This window comes from Limulus polyphemus, unplaced genomic scaffold, assembly GCF_000517525.1.
Source record: "Limulus polyphemus unplaced genomic scaffold, Limulus_polyphemus-2.1.2 Scaffold698, whole genome shotgun sequence".
NCBI classification, from domain to species: Eukaryota; Metazoa; Arthropoda; class Merostomata; order Xiphosura; family Limulidae; genus Limulus; species Limulus polyphemus.
Genome location: NW_013666308.1, coordinates 193,702 through 203,347, shown reverse-complemented (window position 1 = coordinate 203,347; position 9,646 = coordinate 193,702). Strand labels below are relative to the sequence as shown.

The 9,646-nt window shown below is 34.1% G+C and overlaps 1 long non-coding RNA gene across 1 annotated transcript in view; it reads right to left on the bottom strand.

Annotated features, from left to right (window-relative positions):
* Window positions 1-21: 21 nt before the first annotated feature.
* Window positions 22-9,646, bottom strand: part of LOC111085890 — a 35,377-nt gene continuing 25,752 nt past the window's right edge. Inside the window, exon 3 of the long non-coding RNA XR_002610659.1 lies at window positions 22-402. This is a non-coding gene — a long non-coding RNA (uncharacterized LOC111085890). The remainder of the gene's footprint in view (window positions 403-9,646) is intronic.

The following is a 9,646-nucleotide window of genomic DNA, read 5'->3' as shown; positions in this document are numbered from 1 at the left end:
TTTTTTTTTTTTTTTTTTTTTTTTTTTTTTACAGAACACTAACTGTAAATTTATGAGAAAAACCTGATAAACTGATAACAGAACCTAGATTTACATAAATTCTTATTATGTGTGTATAATGTGAACCGAAGGTTGAGAAGCTAGATGACTGTCCGATGAGTGATGTCCATCTTGGGGTTACACTGAGATACCACCAGCTGTGTTCACAAGCGTGACCTATGGGAACTCAGCGTGGTACTCGGCCTACTCCCAAGTTTCATCCGGGACTTTCGAAGTGAGCCAATGAGCAAACAAGAATATTACCTAGATGGTTCTTTCATCAGATAAAAACAGTACCATGAACTTATCTTACCGAAGCCTCTTGCATTTCGTCATGGCAGCCTGTAAAACGTTCGTTGGTTTCTGAAAAATTATAATAATAAGTATTACACTAACGAACTAACAAAGTATTAATGTTTGTAATTTGTTCTTGCAAAAATAAGCTGTTTCTGGTCGTCCTAAATGAAACATTATTTTACACTACGAGTTACACTTTTCAAAAACATCAACTACGAAATAAACGTAAGCATAGGAATATGATATCTGCTTTAGATCTAATTACTTGGGGATAAAAACAACAAGGTTATTACAAAGGTCTTTAAAAACTGGAGTGGTGATCCACCTCTTTATAAGAAAACACTTGCAGTGTTTCAGCTTGGGCAAGGACGAATATACAGGAGCAGGAGAAACATGTTAAGGTAGATTTTTTTTCAACTTTATAAATAAGTTTACGTAATCGTAGTAAGACGATGCAGGACAGTACAATCCTTCTAATGTAGTGCAAGTGATTTCATTTAATCAGCAGCTGCTAAAGTTATTGTTATTTGAATGCACAAGGCCTATTTTACTTCTACGGTATGGTCAGCTAATGTAGTGCAAGTGATTTCATTTAATCAGCAGCTGCTAAAGTTATTGTTATTTGAATGCACAAGGCCTATTTTACTTCTACGGTATGGTCAGCTAATGTAGTGCAAGTGATTTCATTTAATCAGTAGCTGCTAAAGTTATTGTTATTTGAATGCACAAGGCCTATTTTACTTCTACGGTATGGTCAGCTAATGTAGTGCAAGTGATTTCATTTAATCAGTAGCTGCTAAAGTTATTGTTATTTGAATGCACAAAGCCTATTTTACTTCTACGCTATGGTCAACTAGTCTACCCACTGATTTTGTTACTAAGCTAATAACTTTTAGTACTAAATTCAGATGTACATGTATTAACTTAGTGTTATGTAAGGTTGTGATTTACCATTAATTACTGTGTGCAAGTCTAGTGGTCATATATAATTAAGGGGGCTTGATTAAATGTGTATTAGTTATTATATATAGATGTTTGTCAAACAGCCGCCTCCCAAGAACTTAATCTGGATCCGCCCCTGAGCCAAAGCCGATACTTAATCGCATTACAAGCACAAAGGTCAATATATAGAAGTTATCTCCTGTTTGTCGCTAAGATCGTATTCACTTTGCGAACCATTTCAAGCATTTCTTGCTGTTTACACCGGTGTTAGCTTAGTTCAGTTTACGTGACACTAAACTGACAAATAATTCTGAAGCCAATCACTAACGAAGAACACTTTTTTGTGAAAGTAATATATATATTATATACACACACTACTTACTTTTATTTTGCGTACAAGAAATGAAGACACTTATGTATCACTGTAAGTTTATATAAAACCAAAACTTACTTGTTACTAGTAAGTAACTATACAGAGATCTACATGTTACTGGTAACGTATACGTAAAACCTGATAAAAATCTACATGTTACTGGTAGCGTATATATTAAACCTGATAAAAATCTACATATTACTGGTAACGTAAACGTAAAACCCGATAAAAATCTACATGTTACTGGTAACGTAAACGTAAAACCCGATAAAAATCTACATGTTACTGGTAGCGTATACGTAAAACCTGATACAAATCTACATGTTACTGGTAGCGTATACGTAAAACCTGATACAAATCTACATGTTACTGGTAGCGTATACGTAAAACCCGATAAAAATCTACATGTCACTGATAACGTATACGTAAAACCCGATAAAAATCTACATGTCACTGATAACTTACATAAAACTAAATAGAAATCTACATGTTACTGAAAACTTACGTAAAACTAAATAGAAATCTACATGTTACTGGTAACGTACCTAAAACTAGATAGAAATTACCTTGTTAATGGTAACTTATGTACAATTAAATAGAAATCTTGTTGATATTGGCGATTTATGTAAAACTAAGCAAAACAAGCAGTTTTTGATTTTGTGAGAGGAAACCACATTTATTTTTCTGTAACTAGAATAGTTGAAATACAAAGATAGCTACACCTGAATATTACACACTCTGGTGGTTCGAAATCAGTCCCGCAATTAAACGATTTTCTCTACCTGTATTTAGCATTACGAACACCCAGAGAACCGTAAAACTACTGCCTACAATGTTATGTAATATTAAAACAACTTTTACGCCAACAAAACTAACACTCAGTATTAAGTAAAGTATTAAATACAACTCATAAAAACACTGCTTGAAAACATAAATATTTTCAAAGTCTTATGAAAACATATTACCGAAACCAACAAATGTACTAGCTAATACTGTTTGTTAAGCACAAAGCTACACAATAGCTAATTCTTCTGTGACAACAACAGGAATCAAAACCTGCATTTTAATCTTACGAGTCCTCAAGCTTATGACCCACCAGGGGAGTACCGACTAATGCTAAAAGAACTGATGGTTAATATCACTATTTTAATAGCGTTTAGTGGTTAATATTATGGAAATCAGTCAAGGTTTAGATTTGAATTTTGCTCAAAATGTGAAATGGGCTATTTGTACTGTGCCCACGCGAATATTGAAATTCGATTTTTAGCGCTATAAGCCCTCAGTCTTACCGCTGAGATACCGAAAGGCTAACGGTATGTCTGCGGACTTACAACGCTAGAAACCGGGTTTCGATACCAGTGATGGGCAGATCACAGATAGCCCATTGTGTAGCTTTATGCTTAACTTCAAACAACAACAACCGAAGGGCTAAAAAACAAAAGGAACAAAATAAAAATTTCAATAGTGTCATAGGTTGAAGGATAAATATTTGTATCTAGCTCTAAAAAATGTAAAATAAGCTCTATTATAATTTTTACCCTTCTTTATATCAATCAAAACAGTAATGAGCTTGTATTTAATATATTGGCTTCAGTACTACAAATTATTTCTGTTTTATCCTACGAAACAGTAGAAAATAATCCAAAGTTTTAATAAAAAGACATGAAATACTTTATGTATTGTGTTAATAAACAACGATATTAGTCAGCGCTTTCAATAAGTTACCAAAACTATCAAAAGAACATTTCCAATAAATCAGTTTGGATCCAATAAACTTAATGTTAACGTATCCACTGTCTTATGAACCACTCAGTTTTGATACTACAGGATCGTTTAGAGAACATTTCCAGTTAATCAGTTTGAATCCACTAAATTTAACATTAACTTATTCACTGTCTTATGAACCACTCAGTTTTGATATAGCAGGTTCATAGAGAGCTCTGCGCATTATCCATATTTTTCTTAATATCATTATTAGTTAAATGCATTAAACACCAAGAAAATAAAAATTTAACATGCAATTTTTGAAGTTTCTCCAGAAACTGGGTTTGTTTAGTTTTGTAAATGGTTTCAAATTAATAACTTTAAACAAACATCTTACACAAAAAATTCCAGATTCTACTTTGTTGAAAACCTGTAAAATACATTACTTAAAATTATAATAATAATATATGTTATTAATACATGACGTATTAACCAAGTTTCATCATTTTTACCCAATACAACCTGGTCTTCTTTGCACTGCTAAGCACTCGCGATTGATATTTAATTATATGTGGTCAGATAGGAAACTTATTGATCTCGGGGAAATGCTGGATTTATGAACGTATGGAATCGTGGTTCGCCCCAACTTTCCATTCTCTTGAGGTCGGACGTTGTTAAGCTCTGTTGATCACAAGATGGAACCTTAACCGACAGAAGTGCATTTCTTGGCTGCTGTCTTCTATTGGTCACTCGAATCAGTAATAATCTGATGCCTCTTCAGCCTTTATAGACTCTCTCATGATGATAACGTTGGTCATTGTTTGGAGTCGCATATGTTATCTTAGTGCTGCACTTCACGACTATCACAAGGCGCATTACTTTCTATTGGGGTGACTCTGCACCACGGACACAGGACAATGGTAATCACGTGCTCCTTGTTATTTGAGTTATGAACTTTCTGATAACATTCATTCTCTCAAAAGAACAACTCGTCTCATCTGAAAACCGCCCACTCTACAGAAACAATAAGGTATTTTCATTGGGAAGAAAGCAAGCAAGGATTTTCATTTGAATGCTCAGGACGAATAAAAATATAAAATACCCACCTCCCCTCTAAAAAAAAAACTCGTGTCTTTCTAAATATATTGGGTAGAAATAAACTGTTGAATGTCTCACGAACAGAATGGCAACTATCTCGAAAAACGTGCACTTACAAGTACCTTTATTGCCTATATAATGTGAAATTTTAATTATATAGCTATCTCGGTCAGACATTCGTACAACGCTCCTGGTAGTGTTGCTAAGCTACCTTATTTATCTTTACCCTGTTCTGGTTGCCACTCATGAATCGTGTTAAACAGTTTCTGTTACTAACACACACACAACCATGATAACACTAGCCACTTATTGGTTAGTATCGTACCACAAACATAACATACCCGGGGTTGTTCATAAGCCAAGCCTTGAAAGCAGCCCCCCCCCCCACCACACACACACTTCAAAAACCACAAAAATAATGTATGTCTAACATCCTATTATTCATACCAAATCTTAGCTACAAACTCAGAAGAATCTCCAGCAAATTCGATATTAGAGCTTGCCTCAGATCTGGAGAACCAAACAAACCACTGATCCAACAAAACAAAATCACGTGATTTAGAGTGTACCCTGAAAATGTGGTGAAATACACAAGAAAGAATAAAAAACTGAGGCTAGGGGAACACGCTGACGCAACAACTCTTCCACCTTGAAAAATCAACAACGCCTCCTAACGGGAAAATGTCAGAAATATATAATCCTAGACACTAAACAAAATTGGAAATTTGGGAAGCATGAGACACTCTTAGAATAAAAACTGAAAAACCAAGCAGAAAACAGAACCAATGAGCAGAAACAAGCAAGATTTGGAACCACATTCTGAAGTCTAAACAAAACAGGATTAACTCACAACCAATAAGAACCAACAAGAATCCTCTCTGAAGTCCATGTCACAAAATTGTTATGATCAAGCAAACTTTGAGCTCCACCCACAATTAAGTTCCAGGCCATATATAAAACAGCAGAATTCCCCTGACACCAATATACCCGAAGAAGGGTTCAGAAAAGAACCCAACACGTCGTCTCAGAAAGAAAAAACATTAGACAAGAAAAGTCCATAAAAAAAGACTACTACCAAACACAAAACAAGGCAGATCGAGCCCACACTATTTAAACTACCAGAAGATGATCTGTAGTATAGATTATAGAATTCATTTTTTCAGTCAAACTTTTTGATCCAGTATTAATCTAGCCTGTAATGTTTTCCTTCTGCGATCTAAAATTTCGTTGATTTTTTTTATACAGTTATCCATCTGTTAACACAATAGCTGACAACACAGCTTAACGATTTTAACAGTATTTTAAGCTTATCTTGGACAGTTTCTTTTGTAGAATAATTTATAACTGGCATTAGTTTCCATAAAAGAAGGCTAAATATTAAACAATAAATTTTATCACTTTCTCACTAAAGATTCGATGTAAAACATAATATACACACTTTACACCAAGTTCCTAGCTAGAACATCTTTTAATTAACACCTTTTCTAATCACCAAATAATATAAACATTATTTTAAAAAAGTTATATCAATCCACTTTTTACACCTAAGGCTATACAGAAATTCAGTGGATGCCAGGCTCTTATCGCCAATCTATGCAGCTAGTAGACTGCCCCCCAATGGCATAGTGGTATGTCTGCAGACTTACAACGCTAGAAACCGGATTTCGATACCCGTGGTGGGCAGAGCACAGATAGCCCACTGTGTAGCTTTGTGCTTAATTCCAAAAAAAAAGCTAGTAGACAAAGCAGAGCCAAAACTGTTTGAAACCGTAGTCCTCAACAGGCCATTGTTACTTAATGAATTTATACATGTAAATCATATACATGCATATCTTTTGATTCTAATAAGAAGATTTCCAAATAAATTTGATCATTTTCTAACCAAACTGACTGGCCATAGCTTGTCTTCAACTAAAAAATATCGTAATTTCCAAAACACACCAGTTAAGTTGAAACTATCAAGAGCATGCGCACAATTTGTTTTCACCTAAATTTAAATATTCCTAAAAAATATAATGTTGATTATCCTTAATTATCTCAAATATACTTTATAAAACTGGATTTTTGAATTAACTGAAGTATGTGAAATTATTAATGATAATCTTCACTTCGTGGATTTTCACAAGATAATTATATTAAAGCATATTTTATGCACACTTAATCGTTTAAAATAAATTATCAAAAACACTTTTTTTTTTCCACAGAATTCAATAAAAGCCGAAGAACAGTCCTGTGAAATACTGTTTTGTTTCGTCACATTTTAAAGGAATAAAAAATATTGTTGCTGAGTGCAGAACAAGTTACACTGGTCGACAAAATCGAACTCTTTTCTCTCATCAAAGATGTAAATACACTTTTCTAGACCAGTTTTGCATGATGATTTCAAATCTGTTTTTGGTTTTCTTCTAGCACAAGTAGTTATTGAAATACGACTGATGCTACTTTCAGCACAATTTAGGTAATAATCACACATTAGGCTAGTTAGCATTACAACTTTATTCATTTTTCAGTATAATTCCCATGTACGTTATACACACTATACGCTTGGTTAAATTTATACAATACACACTTATGAAAAAAAGAAATGTACAACAACTTAAATTATAATTAAGGCAACAACCTTTCAAATTTGATCGGTCTCATCACGAAAGCTTGACGTGCTAGAGGAAAACCAAAAACAGATTTGGAATCAGCGTTCCAAGAGCTATCTACCTCACCTATAATTATAACTGATGAAAATGACTTGTTTGCCAATGTTATTAATATATTAAATATTTTAACATGAAGAAGAGTCCGCTTATAATTCTACATATTAAACGCGATATTACGCATGATCGCGGTGTTGGACATGAGATATAAAATGTTAGTTTCACTAATTATTCCAATTAGTTGCTGGACTAACTTTAGTAAGCTGCTAGAACATGTTACATACATGACGTAACTTCCTCTTTTCTTAAGCGTAATATTTCGACATTTTATCAGATTTGTCCTTTTTACCGCAATATCAATACGTTCAGTAACATGCCTTCTTAAAAGACTGTCACAACGTAATATCTGCAGAAAATTTTATGTTAAATCATCGCTTTTAAGCGACCTTTTCCATCACTGTTTGAATTTTAAGTTTTAAACGATTATGACGTGTGCCGTGTAGAATTTTTCTCTGAAGCTAAAAACAAGTTTTTGTGTTCTGCTAGTGAGCTAATGTTTATCTGAAGATTCTTCTCTAGTCTTACCTTACACAGTGAACTTGCATATCTGAGCATTACAATACACTGATAACAAACACATACTGGGAAACTTATCAACTCATAATTCTGTATCAACTAAATGTACTGGCGTCTTAGCAGTGGTTTGTAAAACGTGAATCAGCTTAAACTGATTTCTTGCTTAAAAAGAATGCTGCGCTCCTAGAGTGCCACTTACACAGTGAGGAGACAAAAATAATTCATTTTTCGTTTACCTTAAGCTTAACCAACTTGATGTTGAGAAACTCACACAAAAACGTTTATTTCCAGCATAAAAGTTCATGTTGTTTTAAAATTCTAACGGTGTCTCTACGGGGCAAATATTTTGGTGTTCGTATAAATACGTGAATAAAAACAAAACACAACAACTTTCTCAGCTTCACTACGACGATCTGTTTATATCCTTATGTAAAGCTAATATTGAGTATCAGCTTCACTACGATGATCTGTTTAAATCCTTATGTAAATCTAATGTTGAGTATCAAAATAATAATAACGGCAACAAATCAGTTAGGTACTGTTATTAATCGAGGAATCTGCGTTCAGACTCTACTACTAACTTAGTTCATGGTTTACTAATTCATTAACGTGCAGAGGCATCGCTAGGTACTTAAAAGATTGGAGACTCGGGCCCATGGGTGCGGGAATTTTCAACATTTCAATACGACATCGATCATGGTTTTCTACTCTCATTTTTCAAGACACCAATTGTGGATTTGGGGCACTGTCACATAGAATCGGAGCATGGGCCTTGTGTGCCAGCACCTAGCGACGAGTCTACTAACATCCAGAATTTTAAACCTCTTCGTAGGATGCGGTTTGGTTTCATTAACGCTTATAATTCTAATTTTGCAAACCTTGAAGTAAATTCCGTATTTTAAATTCTTAGATTAGCTAAGATGAATCCCTTTAAAATGATAAAATGATGGGCTAATATATAAAAATGTGATCATTGATAGCAAAATGGCATGTAAACGTCTTTTACCCACTTACTAACAAAGTTTGTGTAACATGGCTCTAGTTTCTTTCAGCAACTTTAAGTTAGAACAACTAGAAAATCAGTAACAACAACTACTCCCTTAGTAACTCAGCGGTAAGCTTGAATAACGCCAAAATTCGGAATTCGATCCCTAAAATGGACACAACACAGTTAGCCTATTGTGCAGTTTGCGCTTAAATAAACATAAAAAATAACATACTGTACTGGCTATACATGTTGTTTCTTAAAAATTCGAAATGTAATAAAACGGCAAACAATATCACGTCCTTACAGCCAGAAAACGGTGTTTGTCTGTCTGTTTAATTTTGTGCAAAGCTACTCGAGGCCAATCTTAGATATAGTCGCATAATTTTGAAGTTATACACTAGAGGGAATCATCCACCGCCAATCCTTTACCAACGAATAGTGGGATTGACTGCTACATTATAACGTTCCCGTGCTGAAAGGGCAAGCATGTTCAGCAACGGAATTCGAACACGAGATATGAAAATCGCGATTCGAGTGACCTACCCATCAAGCCATGCCAGGTGTGTGTTCAAAAACTGGAACAAATGGAAAACAAACATATATAGATAAACAGCCTAAAACTTATGAAATTCTGCTGGATCAGGCGATAACGGAATATCTACGACATGAAGTAATCCTCAATAACAACTCTGATCTGTAAACTCATGATACAAACAATAAGTAAAATAATATAGCAATAAATAAATAATTAGTATTAAAATAATGCTGTGTTATTAATCGTTACCCTAAAACTCTGATACATAAATACCTTGAATAAAATTGATTATAATTATAATTCACTTGCTTAATTTTGCTCACACCATAACAGTCGCTGTTTATGAAAAACGAAATGTTATCTAAACCAGGGGTTCCCAAACTTTTTAGAATCGCGACCCACTATTCATGACCACAGCTTATGGCGACCCACTCAAATTTACTAGG